Genomic DNA, 17,738 nt, shown 5'->3' on the forward strand with positions numbered 1-17,738 from the left:
TTGCATAGTTTTTTTTATGAATTTTCTATTATATCTTGTTATTCCTCTCAGTTGTCTTATTGCTGTTGGCATAGGATATTCTTTTATAGTTTCGTTCTTCTTTGGATCAGCTTTAATTATTCCTTCTGCTACTACGTAGCCTAGAAATTCCACTTCTTTTTTATAAAATTTGAATTTCTCTAAAGAAATGATAGTATTTAAATGTTTTGCATGTTCGTCTATGTCTTTTGAAAATATAATAATGTCATATATATACATTATAAAATAAAAATTACAGAATATTAGAAATTGTTTCCAACTGAAGTCCAAAAAACCACCGTTCTATAGGCTTACAAGATGCACCTAGAAGTATTCGATTATATTTCAAAACAGTTCAATGAGACAACTTTAAAACGTGTACATCATCATTCTGTTATTTACACCTCATAAGTTTTCTCCATTACTATTTTGCTTGGTACACAAAGTTGGAGAATTTATCCCAAATTAAACAATTACGGCTATAAGGTCTCATCACTCAACCATAGATATTTGCAGCTGATTCATACAGCCATCCATCCGGCCCAGTTTCACCTATTACTTGAACGATATCAACGTGGCGGAGAAAGTTTAGAATATACATACACTAATAAAACACTCAAATAATCCTGTAAGAAAATAATCATATATACACAGATGTGTATATTCTTCTATTGCTAATACTACATTCATTCTGAAGGTTATTGACCAATGGTTTAACAACCGTCCTTGCCTTTCTTGCTGCACCTCAATCATTGGATTAGTAATCAATCAAAAATGTTTTAAAAAGGATTGTAATAAAATGGAAAGGCAGTCGCCTCTTATATAGTGAATTAGAAATTTTATTCTATTTTCTATTTGAAGTCCTTAAAGTCATTGTGGTTTTTAGAGAAGAATAATCTAGGTATAAAATGCAAATTTAAATTTATGTGATTTTACAGAGCCGGAACAAAGAAGCAGTTGTTTCGTAAAATTACTTTCAACAATAATAAAGGGCCCACATAAAAAGAAAAGAATAGTTTCATAAGGGTATATACCGATTGGGCTTTATTTAATTCAGCAATGTCTCTTCTCCTGTTTTTTATCTAGTTTTTGAGTTTAATTGAGATTTAACCGTTCAACAATATTATATTCCCGGTAGAAAGGAATTTTTAACCTAGTTTATTATAAATCATAATTTTTCCCAGCTTTACCATATTGTAAATTAAGATAATACATTAAAGTGTGAAATGTTACTCCCAATTATTGTTGCTCTCTCCAATTATAATGTTTTTAAAAAAGGCTCAATAAATTCAACCTTAATTCAGCAATGAATGTAGGGTCGTTGGGCAATTGGATCTCACCTGAGAACCGATTTAATTCCACACAGTTCATTTGAAGTGACTTCAGTTCTATGAACTAATATTGGAGAATGGAGTATGGGCACATGGCCTTGGGATGTTCTAGTCGATGGAGAAGATAGCGCATGTAAAATATATACATGTGTACGCTATCTTTTTTTTTAACAAATTAAGGTGTTTCAATCCGAGCTAGAAAAATTATGTATTATATTTTACTTCATTTATTCGTAAAATCACTCTTAAGATTAAACATATTAAAATAATTTTATTTTAATATTCGTAAGCCGACACTTTACAAAGGACTGACAAATGCCGAAAGCATTTGTTTCCTACGCTTAGTTTAAGGTCTAGGTGTAAACTGATTTTCATTTGCAATTGTTTTAGTTTTTATAATTTACTTTCTCTTATTTTAAACAAGCCGACTTTCTCTTAAGCCGACACTTTACAAAGGACAGACAAATGCCGAAAGCATTTGTTTCCTACGCTTAGTTTAAGGTCTAGGTGTAAACTGATTTTCATTTGCAATTGTTTTAGTTTTTATAATTTACTTTCTCTTATTTTAAACAAATGATTCATTTCATTGAATAAGAGCTATATACAGTTTCTTATTTCTTTATTTATAAAAATAAATATTTAATATTTTTATGATCGGGTGGTCATTTATGGTCTTAAGCTACGAGACATACATAATTGGATTCTAGATGTGTTCACCTTATCAATTGTTAACTGCCCCCTGTCTTAAGTGACACGTCCCAGATCTCTTTTGTTTGATTCATAAAGCTCATCAAAACTTTTTCTTAATTCCGATTAAGCAAATTCTTTCAATTTTTCTTTAGTCTTTTTACACTTTTTTCTTCTTACTTAAATATATTTTCTTAACGTAATAGATGTATAGTTTTGTGATGACTACTGTTTATTATATTATTAACATCTTTTCATTTCAATTATAGTTGAATGCACTCTTTGTACCTGTCCGTTAGTTTCATTGTGTCCTGGTGAACAATATATTAATTTAATTTGTATTCTATGGGCTTCTACAATATTTGTTCTTATCACAAAGTTTTCAATTTCTGATATATTCATTTAGTTCCTTTATCATAGTTAACCAGTAAGTTTTGTATTTGATTTAATTATAGTTTTAGTAAAATTTCCTGTGTGCTCGAGTGTGTTCCTTTTCAATTACGCTCTTTTTTTCTTCCGATTTTGTTACGTCCAGTGACGTTAGTTTTGTATGTATAAATTTGTAGATAGAAATGTTTCCTTTAACACATTTTTAATATCGTATATTGTTTTTGGTGTGCGGTGTATTGCTGTCGGTAAATCTGGATTTTAATATGTAGCTAATATGATTTGTGTCATAAATTTCTTTTTTTTTATCAAAAACTGATTGTTCGTGAATTATAAACTTACCTGGGTGAATTAACAATTTTTGAGTAAATTGATGTAAAAGCTTTTCTGTTTCTGGGATATAAGTCTATCTAACCTTTCGTTTGAATGTTGAGTTTCTAAAGAGGTAATTGATTCACTTTCTGAATATTATTGGTTTCTGTAAGTTGATTTATATGTTGACGTGATAACGCGTCTGCTACAAGATTTGTTTTCCAGGTTTAGAAATAATAATTGATGAATATTCCTCCAATAAAACAACCATCTTTTTATTTGTGAATTTGGGTTCCTTGGTGAGACTGAGAAAGGTAATGATTGATGATCTGTTTGAATTTCCAGATTCTTGGTTCCGTATAAATAATTTCTTATAGACATCAAAGCACATTCTATAGCATATAATTCTTTTTCATTAGTTGCGTAATTTTGTTGGCTTTTATCTAATGTTTTTGAAATAAATATTAGGGGTATATCATCTTGTGCTCCTACTGCTTCCTTGATTCGGCAGTTGTCAAAGCGAGTTTTTTGGTATAATATTGATTTCATTCCACTGCATTTTGTAAAGAACATTTTAAATTTCCAAAAGCTTGCTTTCCTTCCTCATCACTTCAATGAATACTTTACTTGATGTTCTTTGTGATACTTTTCCTTTACCAGCTGAATTCTTCTTTAATGGATTTGCTATTTTTGCATAGTTTTTTTTATGAATTTTCTATTATATCCTGTTATTCCTCTCAGTTGTCTTATTGCTGTTGGCATAGGATATTCTTTTATAGTTTCGATCTTCTTTGGATCAGCTTTAATTATTCCTTCTGCTACTACGTAGCCTAGAAATTCCACTTCTTTTTTATAAAATTTGGATTTATCTAAAGAAATGATAGTATTTAAATGTTTTGCATGTTCGTCTATGTCCTTTGAAAATATAATAATGTCATATATAAACATGATAAAATTTCCTTATATAATAAATAATTCCCTATTTATGTGTATGTAAACGCACAATATAATCATTAGTTAGTGAGCAGCCAAATGTTTATATATGTAGAATGTGGTAAAATGTAATGTCTTTATTGGGATTCTAAAAGTATGGACAATTGTCAAGATTATTGAAAATAATAATAAATTATTAACGAAGTTGCATAGGAAAACATTAAAACATCACTTTATTTTTGCACTATTACCTGTTTTATTTTGCCATGATAGCAGTTAAAAAATAAAAATTGCAGAATATTAGAAATTGTTTCCAATTGAAGCCCCAAAAAAACACCGTTCTATAGCCTTACAAGATGCACCTAGAAGTATTCGATTATATTTCAAAACAGTTCAATGAGACAACTTTAAAACGTGTAGATCATCATTCTGTTAGTTACACCTCATAAGTTTTCTCCATTACTATTTTACTTGGTGCACAAAGTTGGAGAATTTATCCCAAATTAAACAATTACGGCTATAAGGTCTCATCAAACAACAATAGATATTTACAGGTGATTCATACAGCCATCCATCCGGCCCAGTTTCACTTAATACTTGAACGATGTCAACGTGGCGGAGAAAGTTTAGAATATACTTACACAAATAAAACACTCAAATAATCCTGTAAGAAAATAATCATATATACATAGATGTGTATGTTCTTTGTATTGCTAATACTACATTCATTCTGAAGGTTATTGACCAATGGATAAAAAGCGTCCTTGCCTTTCTTGCTGCACCTCAATCATTGGATTTGTAATCAATCAAAAATGTTTTTAAAAGGATTGTAATAGTGACTTAGAAATTTTATTCTATTTTCTATTTGAAGTCCTTAAAGTCATTGTGGTTTTTAGAGAAGAATAATCTAGGTATAAAATGCAAATTTAAATTTATGTGATTTTACAGAGCCGGAACAAAGAAGCAGTTGTTTCGTAAAATTACTTTCAACAATAATAAAGGCCCCACATAAAAAAGAAAAGAATAGTTTCATAAGGGTATATACCGATTGGGCTTTATTTAATTCAGCAATGTCTCTTCTCCTGTTTTTTATCTAGTTTTTGAGTTTAATTGAGATTTAACCGTTCAACAATATTATATTCCCGGTAGAAAGGAATTTTTAACCTAGTTTATTATAAATCATAATTTTTCCCAGCTTTACCATATTGTAAATTAAGATAATACATTAAAGTGTGAAATGTTACTCCCAATTATTGTTGCTCTCTCCAATTATAATGTTTAAAAAAAGGCTTAATAAATTCAACCTTAATTCAGCAATGAATGTAGGGTCGTTGGGCAATTGGATCTCACCTGAGAACTGACTTAATTTCACACAGTTCATTTGGAGTGGCGTCAGTTCTATGAACTAATATTGGAGAATGGAGTATAGGCACATGGTCTTGGGATGTTCTACAAATTCAATTGATTGCGAAGAAATTAATCATAATATGTATATACGGTTTATGCAGTCACTAACAAAGTCGAAAGAATAAACTGTTTGAAGTAATAGAATTACAATTCAAGTCGATGGAGAAGATAGCTCATGTAAAAGATATACTTCATTTATTCGTAAAATCACTCTTAAGATTAAACGTATTAAAATAAATATATTTTAATATTTGTAAGCCGACATTTTACAAAGGACTGACAAATGCCGGTGTAAACTGATTTTCATTTGCAATTGTTTTAGTTTTTATAATTTACTTTCTCTTATTTTAAACAAATGATTCAATTCATTGAACAAGAGCTATCGATAGTTTCAGTTATCTCATCCGCTGTCTCTAATACGTTATCAATCTACTGGTAGTTCGATTTCAAACATATTGGTGGCACCCATTATACTAAGAAAAAATGTTTTAATTTTCTACATTCGTTGATTGGCCGGTCAGAATGACCAACTTAGCTATCGGTCGCTTTACAACGTCGTTTGTCGTACGAACGTCCACGACACGAACGTGTTCGTCTATACCGGGATAAATATTTACAACGCGACCTAACTTCCATGAGGTCGGTGGAAGATTTTGTTGTCAAACGACTACTAAATCACCCTTATCAACATCCCTTTCAGGGTACTTCCACTTGCACCGCATATGCAAATACATATTTGAGATATTCCTCCTTCCATCTGATACAAAATTGATGAGCAAGCGCTTGGGCTTTTCTAAACCGATTCACGAGCGATATCGGGGGATCATTAATCATGGATTTAGGAGGATCTAGTAAAGGCGCGCCAATAAGAAAGTGACCGGGTGTTAAGGAAACTAATTCATCTGGATCGTCTGACATAGGACAAAGCGGCCGCGAATTCAAACAAGCCTCTATGCGAGCTAATACTGTGGCCATTTCTTTAAAAGTGAAACGAAGATTTCGACAATGTTTTCGGAAATGTTGCTTAAAACTTTTCACTTCAGCTTCCCATAGACCACACATATGTGGTGCACCAGCTGCAATGAATTTCCATACGACACCCTGATGAACAAGAGCCTCCGAAACTGAATCACAACTTTTACGAATGAAACGATTATAATTCCGCACCTCGACGCGCTATAAAGCTATGTAATGCGGCTATAAAATTGGCAGTGGACTAATCCGATACTGCCTCCAAATGAACAGCCTTGGTCGAGAAGCAAACGGATACACAAACATATCCTTTTGCAATTTTGCAAGCCCGACCCGAAAACGATTTTCTCTCAGCAAAGTCCACACCAGCTGTAGTAAACACCCTATCGATAATTGTTCTTTCCGATGGAAGAGCGGCCATAATTTGACTACAATGTTTCTTTTTATCCAAAATCCATACCTTACAATGACGAATGACAGAGCGAATCAAATTTTTTGATCTGGGAATCCATAATTCCATTTTCAAGGTACGAAGCATCAGCTGTGTTCCTCCGTGAACATTCTTGACGTGAATATATTCCGTTGTTGCAAAATCGTCAGGCAAAATCCCATTATTGTTGTTTTTATAAAAACAACGTTTGTTTATGAGTGGAGAACGATGGTAATGTTTACCAGGGGGTAAGGCAGGGAATACCTAGTTTTCGGAAAGAGCCACCAATCCTCATCAGTTCCCTTGTTTCTTGTCTGGGATATTCTCCCCAGAAGTTATTTTAAAAAATAACTTCTATGACAAAAAACATTTTTTTACCCAAGTGACGAGATCGTAAGCTCAATAGAAGAGGAACAAAAGAATTACATAAAACTAAAATTCTTTTGGAAAATCTTCTAAATCTTACAACCGCACTTATAAACATTTTCATCTTTCTCCACTTGTTATGATTTCGTTCAGCCTGAACGAAGTAACATAACCATGTAAGTTTGTTTTGTCTGTTACAACAAAACCCCTACGTCGACCGTGCCTGTGTCTATTAATAGAACAGTGTTTGGCTTGCTTGTTACTTGTTCAGGCTGAACGAAATCATTACAAGTGGAGAAAGATGAAAATGTTTATAAGTGCGGTTGTAAGATTTAGAAGATTTTCCAAAAGAATTTTAGTTTTATGTAATTCTTTTGTTCCTCTTCTATTGAGCTTACGATCTCGTCACTTGGGTAAAAAAATGTTTTTTGTCATAGAAGTTATTTTTTAAAATAACTTCTGGGGAGAATATCCCAGACAAGAAACAAGGGAACTGATGAGGGTTGGTGGCTCTTTCCGAAACCTAGGTATTCCCTGCCTTACCCCCTGGTAAACATTACCATAGTTCTCCACTCATAAACAAACGTTGTTTTTATAAAAACAACAATAATGGGATTTTGCCTGACGATTTTGCAACAACAAAATACTATGGTATCCCAAACAAGCAAGCCAAACACTGTTCTATTAATAGACACAGGCACGGTCGACGTAGAGGTTTTGTTGTAACAGACAAAACAAACTTACATGGTTATGTTACTTCGTTCAGGCTGAACGAAATCACAACAAGTGGAGAAAGATGAAAATGTTTATAAGTGCGGTTGTAAGATTTAGAAGATTTTCCAAAAGAATTTTAGTTTTATGTAATTCTTTTGTTCCTCTTCTATTGAGCTTACGATCTCGTCACTTGGGTAAAAAAATGTTTTTTGTCATAGAAGTTATTTTTTAAAATAACTTCTGGGGAGAATATCCCAGACAAGAAACAAGGGAACTGATGAGGATTGGTGGCTCTTTCCGAAACCTAGGTATTCCCTGCCTTACCCCCTGGTAAACATTACCATCGTTCTCCACTCATAAACAAACGTTGTTTTTATAAAAACAACAATAATGGGATTTTGCCTGACGATTTTGCAACAACAAAATACTATGGTATCCCAAACAAGCAAGCCAAACACTGTTCTATTAATAGACACAGGCACGGTCGACGTAGGGGTTTTGTTGTAACAGACAAAACAAACTTACATGGTTATGTTACTTCGTTCAGGCTGAACGAAATCATAACAAGTGGAGAAAGATGAAAATGTTTATAAGTGCGGTTGTAAGATTTAGAAGATTTTCCAAAAGAATTTTAGTTTTATGTAATTCTTTTGTTCCTCTTCTATTGAGCTTACGATCTCGTCACTTGGGTAAAAAAATGTTTTTTGTCATAGAAGTTATTTTTTAAAATAACTTCTGGGGAGAATATCCCAGACAAGAAACAAGGGAACTGATGAGGATTGGTGGCTCTTTCCGAAACCTAGGTATTCCCTGCCTTACCCCCTGGTAAACATTACCATCGTTCTCCACTCATAAACAAACGTTGTTTTTATAAAAACAACAATAATGGGATTTTGCCTAACGATTTTGCAACAACAAAATACTATGGTATCCCAAACAAGCAAGCCAAACACTGTGAATATATTCCACCAAATGTATAGCGAAACTACTTTTATGGCAGAATTATTGGACAACGTTCTGAGAGGGAAAGTGTAGGTGACCGCGTCAAACGACCATCCATGCGCATGACACCATTTTCAACAAGCATCGGATTAAGTGAAACTAAATGATTCGAAGGTGACAAGGGTTTTTTATCCATCAAATCCTTTAATCTTTAGCGAAGTGGACTTTTTGAGAGATGACTATCAACCGTAAGCGAAGTAATAATATTTACCATGGTAACTAAAATGTGTTTGATGCAAAAAATCTAAACATATAAACGACAGACCGAGATCCTTTCACAAATGACGAGTATCTGCCCAAAATATCGGTAAAAATCGACGAAAAGAATGAGAAATGACACTGTATCAGTACACATTTCTATGTCAGTCTCAAGCGGAGTTAAATCTCGTATAGACCAACTCGATTTATCTTGGCTGAGCCTGTCTGGCCGATGCCACCAAAGAGAGCTAGAGCTAGATTGTCCTCTGAACGAACGTGATACCAGTTATGGTTGCCAACATTTTCTTGAATACTACCAACCCTATTGGCAACAAATTTAGTAAAAGTTGATGGGGTTTTTCCAAACCATGATACAATGATGGTAGAATCCGTCCAACAATACACTTGATGAAATTCACTATTACTTTCAAAAGTTCCGAAGCTAAAACTGCCCCAAAAAGCTCGCCGAACATTTGGGGGTATACTGGACCCAACGAGGAATTCGAATTAGGTCGACTTCATGGTAGGATTCAAATTTACGCCACTCCGAGTAAGTAGTCTCTACAAGGGGGTTCCCAACCGATTTGATCTAACCAGACCTTTTGCATAATAATTTTTGCAATGGTAATAACTGGCCCCAACCATCCGAAAGGGTCAAACAAATTGGCCATTGTCGAGAACTTCTCTTTTTGTATAACTCGATTGTTTCCCCTATAGGCTTGAACCAAAATAAAATGAATCTAACCTAACATTCCACCTTATACCAAGAGGTTTAGAACAACTACAGGTTTAGAACAAAAACAGTTCAAAATATTTTTTATCATTTTCTGTCAATTTTCTAAGCTCAAACTTCGCAGTATAAAGTGCCAAAATAAGTTGGTCCCTAGCAGTCACCGCGGTCTTAAGGTCATGAGCTCCTGCCAATACATCATCCACATACATGGATATTCGCAATATGTGCGCTGCTAGAGGGAATTCCTTTTCAGTTTCGTACGCGAGTTGCAAGAGTTCCAATAGCTAAGTAGGGAGCACAATTTAATCCGAAAGTCACGGTTTGCAATTCAAAATCTTGAATTGGCTTCGTTGGCGAAGCTTATAGAGAGTTTTTTGAAGGGGGGCGTGCCGAGGGTCTACTCATATCTGCCGATAAATTTGGGTTACGTCCGAATTAAAAATGAATAAAAATGCTCGCCAACGAAATATCAACAAAACAAGATCGAGTTGTAAAGTGTTGTAAATTTCTTTTAAACTATTCCTATTAGATGTTTTATTCGAAACATTACAGTCAACACGAAGATTAGTTGTCTGCTTTTCGAGGTTAATTACCGGATGATGAGGCAAATAACAAGAGAGGCTATCAAGACTGTCAGCAGAAACTGACTTCATATGATCGAGTTCTAAATATTCAGTCAGAAGTTGATCATACGTAATTTTAACCACCTTTTTCAAAAAAGATGCTTCATTTCGAATGAACTGCTTAAGCCCATTACCCCGAGATTCCCCTAAATACCTATCTGCATCAAAGTCAGTTTGTATGGACAAGGTTACCACGTATCTACCGTCAGATAATCTATGGGTAATTCGGGGGGATAACATTTTCCGTTTAGGAAACTCTTCTAACTGCCAGAACCGAAGCAAAATTTTATTCAGAGAATCGCAATCTTCAACATTAATCGTGGTAGCAAATGTTTGAATTACCGACGACGGAATCGGCCTAGTGACAAGCCACCCGAAAACAGTATTTTATGCTAACAATGTTCCAGATACAATAGAACGACTAACATCTAACAAGATTTTAGGATGTAAATCTGCGCTAAGCATCAGATCTACTGGACGTAAATCGAATAAATAAACGTCAGCCAAACGAATATTGGGTATGTGCGACCTAAAATCTGACGACACTGTAAACGAAGGTAAATTTCCAGACAAGACCGATGAATCACAAGGACTTCCAATTTATATCGAACAAAAGTTACGTGAATTTGGACGATTCAGCTCGATTGCCCTAGCTGGGTAGGAAATTCCGCAATGAATTAAGTTCACCATCGCAGTTCCTAAAAGCACAGATTTATTTTGTGCCGTGTCAAATACTTGTCAGGGATTACCACTAGCTGATGTAAAAGGTATTGATGAATCAACCGGAGAACTTTGAGTACGATTTTCATTGCTATTACCATTGCTAATAGAAGAGATTGGACCAGAACATGATTTAGAAGGCGCAGAATCAGTTCTATGCAACAATGAGTGATGCGTTCTACCACATTTAGAACACCGATGCTTGCCAATACAATTTTTAACCTCATGACCAATTCTCAGACAATTCATGCAAAGGCGTCGATGCTTGACGATAGAAAATCTTGTGGAGATCGACATATTTTTAAAACGAGGGAATTCAAGAAACTGATGATTATGTTGCGGGCAAAAAACACAAGAGATCTTTTTGGGGAGGTTTATTCGATGACTTCGATTTTGTCATGTGTGTTTGTACCCTTTTTAGAACTGATTTGGTTGTTTGTTCAGTTCCCTAAGTGGATTCATTTTGTACTATGGGGAAAGCGAAAAGAATTTTGAATTGGTTATGGACAAATAACCGCGGATTGTCATAATAAATTTTTGCGCGTAAGGTGGCAAAGACGCTCTATATCGCTCAAACGCGAATTATTTATGCACACCGTGCTAAAAAAGTCTCTAAACGTAGGCCAAGATTGAAAATCTCCTTCGAAAACATCTATATCAAACATCTATATCGATGACTTCGATTTTGTCATGTGTGTTTGTACCCTTTTTAGAACTGATTTGGTTGTTTGTTCAGTTCCCTAAGTGGATTCATTTTGTACTATGGGGAAAGCGAAAAGAATTTTGAATTGGTTATGGACAAATAACCGCGGATTGTCATAATAAATTTTTGCGCGTAAGGTGGCAAAGACGCTCTATATCGCTCAAACGCGAATTATTTATGCACACCGTGCTAAAAAAGTCTCTAAACGTAGGCCAAGATTGAAAATCTCCTTCGAAAACATCTATATCAAACGGAGGAAGTGCTAAACTAGGCATAATGTCATTATTTGGGGGATCAATTAAACTCCGATGAAAACTAGGATTCCCAATATCCGATATTGGGGAGCTAGTCTTACCTGCTTCCAAAAATGAGACTACGGAACTACAACGTAAGGAGTTCAGAGATTTTCTCGAACCTCGAAATTTTAACAACTAATTATTTACATCTATTAAGCATTTCATATATTCTTGATGCACGACCTCATTTTTATGATCAGTGGATTAGATCATTTCTCTAGTGATGTCCTCAGACTTTTCCAAGAAGATCATACATGTGTCGAAGACACCCTGGGTCTTTTTCCAATATTTTTCTAGCTCGGCGCTACGAATTTCTAATGCACAGAGGTTAATTTCCGCTGGTTTCATTGTCCAAACCTGTTCCACGGACCTGGCGAATAAACGACAAAAATCGAAAAGCTCAACACATTTTTTTCAAATTTTGACTTCTTCCTTTGAGGCGAAACTCGAAATATGAACCAAGAATTTCCGTAGGCAATCAAAATATCATATATGTTTAATTTAGTTTTACCAAATGATCCTGTTCTTCTCGAGAGAAACCAATTTCTTCTAGAAAAGAATTAAAATCGACAAATTTTATTTAAATTAAGTCAAAAATATTCGAAGACTTCAATTTTAAGACGAATCCGACCTAACTCTTCGCAAGAGAAACCAATTTCTTCCAGACAAGAATTAAAATCGACCAATTTCCAAGAAAGCGACGGCTGCCTAACCAAGCATATGTGTGTAATATGTTTTTTTCACTGATCACTATGTCCGTCCGAGAATAATAAACAATAGGACGATTTCATTTTATTTAATTTTAAATTCAAAAAAAGATGGTAGGTTTATTGAGTTAAACTTTATAAATTTGAAAAAGGTGTAAGACAGATTATCTGTTGGTTGTTTTGACAGCCAGAAGAAGAGTCAGTGTTCAAAATATCGAAAGGAGGCGTCGGCGGCAAATTGATACTCGTTAGAATCTGCATTTGGCAGTTCAATGTTGTAACAAGAAGGAATATTCAGATTGTAACGAGTATAACATTCGATAAAGTCTAAAGTTCAATTACGCTCTTTTTATCTTCCGATTCTGTTACGTCCAGTGACGACATTAGTTTTGTATGAATAAATTTTATAGATGGGAATGTTTCCTTTAACATATTTTTAATATCGTATATAGTTTCTGGTGTGCAGTATATTGCTCTAGGTAAATCTGGTTTTAAATATTTAGTTAATCTGATTTGTAGGATTCAAATTTACGCCACTCCGAGTAAGTAGTCTCTACAAGGGGGTTCCCAACCGATTTGATCTAACCAGACCTTTTGCATAATAATTTTTGCAATGGTAATAACTGGCCCCAACCATCCGAAAGGGTCAAACAAATTGGCCATTGTCGAGAACTTCTCTTTTTGTATAACTCGATTGTTTCCCCTATAGGCTTGAACCAAAATAAAATGAATCTAACCTAACATTCCACCTTATACCAAGAGGTTTAGAACAACTACAGGTTTAGAACAAAAACAGTTCAAAATATTTTTTATCATTTTCTGTCAATTTTCTAAGCTCAAACTTCGCAGTATAAAGTGCCAAAATAAGTTGGTCCCTAGCAGTCACCGCGGTCTTAAGGTCATGAGCTCCTGCCAATACATCATCCACATACATGGATATTCGCAATATGTGCGCTGCTAGAGGGAATTCCTTTTCAGTTTCGTACGCGAGTTGCAAGAGTTCCAATAGCTAAGTAGGGAGCACAATTTAATCCGAAAGTCACGGTTTGCAATTCAAAATCTTGAATTGGCTTCGTTGGCGAAGCTTATAGAGAGTTTTTTGAAGGGGGGCGTGCCGAGGGTCTACTCATATCTGCCGATAAATTTGGGTTACGTCCGAATTAAAAATGAATAAAAATGCTCGCCAACGAAATATCAACAAAACAAGATCGAGTTGTAAAGTGTTGTAAATTTCTTTTAAACTATTCCTATTAGATGTTTTATTCGAAACATTACAGTCAACACGAAGATTAGTTGTCTGCTTTTCGAGGTTAATTACCGGATGATGAGGCAAATAACAAGAGAGGCTATCAAGACTGTCAGCAGAAACTGACTTCATATGATCGAGTTCTAAATATTCAGTCAGAAGTTGATCATACGTAATTTTAACCACCTTTTTCAAAAAGGATGCTTCATTTCGAATGAACTGCTTAAGCCCATTACCCCGAGATTCCCCTAAATACCTATCTGCATCAAAGTCAGTTTGTATGGACAAGGTTACCACGTATCTACCGTCAGATAATCTATGGGTAATTCGGGGGGATAACATTTTCCGTTTAGGAAACTCTTCTAACTGCCAGAACCGAAGCAAAATTTTATTCAGAGAATCGCAATCTTCAACATTAATCGTGGTAGCAAATGTTTGAATTACCGACGACGGAATCGGCCTAGTGACAAGCCACCCGAAAACAGTATTTTATGCTAACAATGTTCCAGATACAATAGAACGACTAACATCTAACAAGATTTTAGGATGTAAATCTGCGCTAAGCATCAGATCTACTGGACGTAAATCGAATAAATAAACGTCAGCCAAACGAATATTGGGTATGTGCGACCTAAAATCTGACGACACTGTAAACGAAGGTAAATTTCCAGACAAGACCGATGAATCACAAGGACTTCCAATTTATATCGAACAAAAGTTACGTGAATTTGGACGATTCAGCTCGATTGCCCTAGCTGGGTAGGAAATTCCGCAATGAATTAAGTTCACCATCGCAGTTCCTAAAAGCACAGATTTATTTTGTGCCGTGTCAAATACTTGTCAGGGATTACCACTAGCTGATGTAAAAGGTATTGATGAATCAACCGGAGAACTTTGAGTACGATTTTCATTGCTATTACCATTGCTAATAGAAGAGATTGGACCAGAACATGATTTAGAAGGCGCAGAATCAGTTCTATGCAACAATGAGTGATGCGTTCTACCACATTTAGAACACCGATGCTTGCCAATACAATTTTTAACCTCATGACCAATTCTCAGACAATTCATGCAAAGGCGTCGATGCTTGACGATAGAAAATCTTGTGGAGATCGACATATTTTTAAAACGAGGGAATTCAAGAAACTGATGATTATGTTGCGGGCAAAAAACACAAGAGATCTTTTTGGGGAGGTTTATTCGATGACTTCGATTTTGTCATGTGTGTTTGTACCCTTTTTAGAACTGATTTGGTTGTTTGTTCAGTTCCCTAAGTGGATTCATTTTGTACTATGGGGAAAGCGAAAAGAATTTTGAATTGGTTATGGACAAATAACCGCGGATTGTCATAATAAATTTTTGCGCGTAAGGTGGCAAAGACGCTCTATATCGCTCAAACGCGAATTATTTATGCACACCGTGCTAAAAAAGTCTCTAAACGTAGGCCAAGATTGAAAATCTCCTTCGAAAACATCTATATCAAACATCTATATCGATGACTTCGATTTTGTCATGTGTGTTTGTACCCTTTTTAGAACTGATTTGGTTGTTTGTTCAGTTCCCTAAGTGGATTCATTTTGTACTATGGGGAAAGCGAAAAGAATTTTGAATTGGTTATGGACAAATAACCGCGGATTGTCATAATAAATTTTTGCGCGTAAGGTGGCAAAGACGCTCTATATCGCTCAAACGCGAATTATTTATGCACACCGTGCTAAAAAAGTCTCTAAACGTAGGCCAAGATTGAAAATCTCCTTCGAAAACATCTATATCAAACGGAGGAAGTGCTAAACTAGGCATAATGTCATTATTTGGGGGATCAATTAAACTCCGATGAAAACTAGGATTCCCAATATCCGATATTGGGGAGCTAGTCTTACCTGCTTCCAAAAATGAGACTACGGAACTACAACGTAAGGAGTTCAGAGATTTTCTCGAACCTCGAAATTTTAACAACTAATTATTTACATCTATTAAGCATTTCATATATTCTTGATGCACGACCTCATTTTTATGATCAGTGGATTAGATCATTTCTCTAGTGATGTCCTCAGACTTTTCCAAGAAGATCATACATGTGTCGAAGACACCCTGGGTCTTTTTCCAATATTTTTCTAGCTCGGCGCTACGAATTTCTAATGCACAGAGGTTAATTTCCGCTGGTTTCATTGTCCAAACCTGTTCCACGGACCTGGCGAATAAACGACAAAAATCGAAAAGCTCAACACATTTTTTTCAAATTTTGACTTCTTCCTTTGAGGCGAAACTCGAAATATGAACCAAGAATTTCCGTAGGCAATCAAAATATCATATATGTTTAATTTAGTTTTACCAAATGATCCTGTTCTTCTCGAGAGAAACCAATTTCTTCTAGAAAAGAATTAAAATCGACAAATTTTATTTAAATTAAGTCAAAAATATTCGAAGACTTCAATTTTAAGACGAATCCGACCTAACTCTTCGCAAGAGAAACCAATTTCTTCCAGACAAGAATTAAAATCGACCAATTTCCAAGAAAGCGACGGCTGCCTAACCAAGCATATGTGTGTAATATGTTTTTTTCACTGATCACTATGTCCGTCCGAGAATAATAAACAATAGGACGATTTCATTTTATTTAATTTTAAATTCAAAAAAAGATGGTAGGTTTATTGAGTTAAACTTTATAAATTTGAAAAAGGTGTAAGACAGATTATCTGTTGGTTGTTTTGACAGCCAGAAGAAGAGTCAGTGTTCAAAATATCGAAAGGAGGCGTCGGCGGCAAATTGATACTCGTTAGAATCTGCATTTGGCAGTTCAATGTTGTAACAAGAAGGAATATTCAGATTGTAACGAGTATAACATTCGATAAAGTCTAAAGTTCAATTACGCTCTTTTTATCTTCCGATTCTGTTACGTCCAGTGACGACATTAGTTTTGTATGAATAAATTTTATAGATGGGAATGTTTCCTTTAACATATTTTTAATATCGTATATAGTTTCTGGTGTGCAGTATATTGCTCTAGGTAAATCTGGTTTTAAATATTTAGTTAATCTGATTTGTATCATAAATTTATTTTTTTTATCAAAAACTGTTAGTTGCTCGTGAATTGTAAAGTTAACTGTGTGAATTTCCAATTGTTGCTTGAATTGATTTAAAAGCTTTTCTGTTTCTGGGATATATAAGTCATATCCAACCTTTCGCTTGAATGTTGAGTTTCTAAAGAGTTCACTTTCTGAATATTATTGGTTACTGTAAGTTGATATATATGTTGACGTGATAACGCGTCTGCTACAAAATTAGTTCTTCGTGGTATATAAATAATATTTGGAGATTATTCCTCCAATAAAATAACCATCATTTTATTCGTGAATTTGGATTCCTTGGTGAGACTGAGAAAGTTAATGGTTGGTGATCTGTTTGAATTTCCAGATTCTTGGTTCCATATAAATAATTTCTAATAGTATTCAAAGCCCATACTATAGCATATAATTCTTTTCCTTAGTTGCGTAATTTTTTTGGCTTTTGTCTAATGTTTTTGAAATAAATATTAGGGGTCTACCATCTCGTGATAAGACTGCTCCTACTACTACATTTGATGCGACAGTTGTCAAAGCGAGTTTTTTGGTATAATATGTTTGATTTCATTCCATTGCATTTTGTAAAGAACATTTTAAATTTTCAAAAGCTTACTTTCCTTCCTCATCTAATTCAATGAATAATTTTTTATTTGATGTTCTTTGTGATACATTTCCTTTACTAACTAAATTCTTCGTTAATAGAGTTGCTATTTTTGCATAGTATTTTTGAATTTTATAATATATCCTGTTATTCCTAAAAATTCTCTTGTTTGTCTTCTTGCTGTTGGCATAGGATATTCTGTTATAGTTTCGATTTTCTTTGGATCAGCTTTATTTATTCCTTCTAGAAATTCCACTTCTTTTTTATAAAATTTGGATTTCTCTAAAGAT

The 17,738-nt window shown here is 34.5% G+C and overlaps 1 long non-coding RNA gene across 1 annotated transcript; it reads right to left on the reverse strand.

The window, feature by feature from the left end:
- Positions 1-3,925: 3,925 nt before the first annotated feature.
- Positions 3,926-4,634, reverse strand: LOC131800743 (uncharacterized). Its single transcript, XR_009341516.1, has 3 exons — positions 4,392-4,634; positions 4,111-4,332; positions 3,926-4,030 (listed from the first exon to the last, which is right to left on the reverse strand). It is a non-coding gene; the product is annotated as an uncharacterized LOC131800743 (long non-coding RNA).
- Between the last annotated feature and the right edge of the window lie 13,104 nt (positions 4,635-17,738).

Source organism: Musca domestica, unplaced genomic scaffold (assembly GCF_030504385.1).
Source record: "Musca domestica strain aabys unplaced genomic scaffold, Musca_domestica.polishedcontigs.V.1.1 13, whole genome shotgun sequence".
Taxonomy (NCBI): Eukaryota; Metazoa; Arthropoda; class Insecta; order Diptera; family Muscidae; genus Musca; species Musca domestica.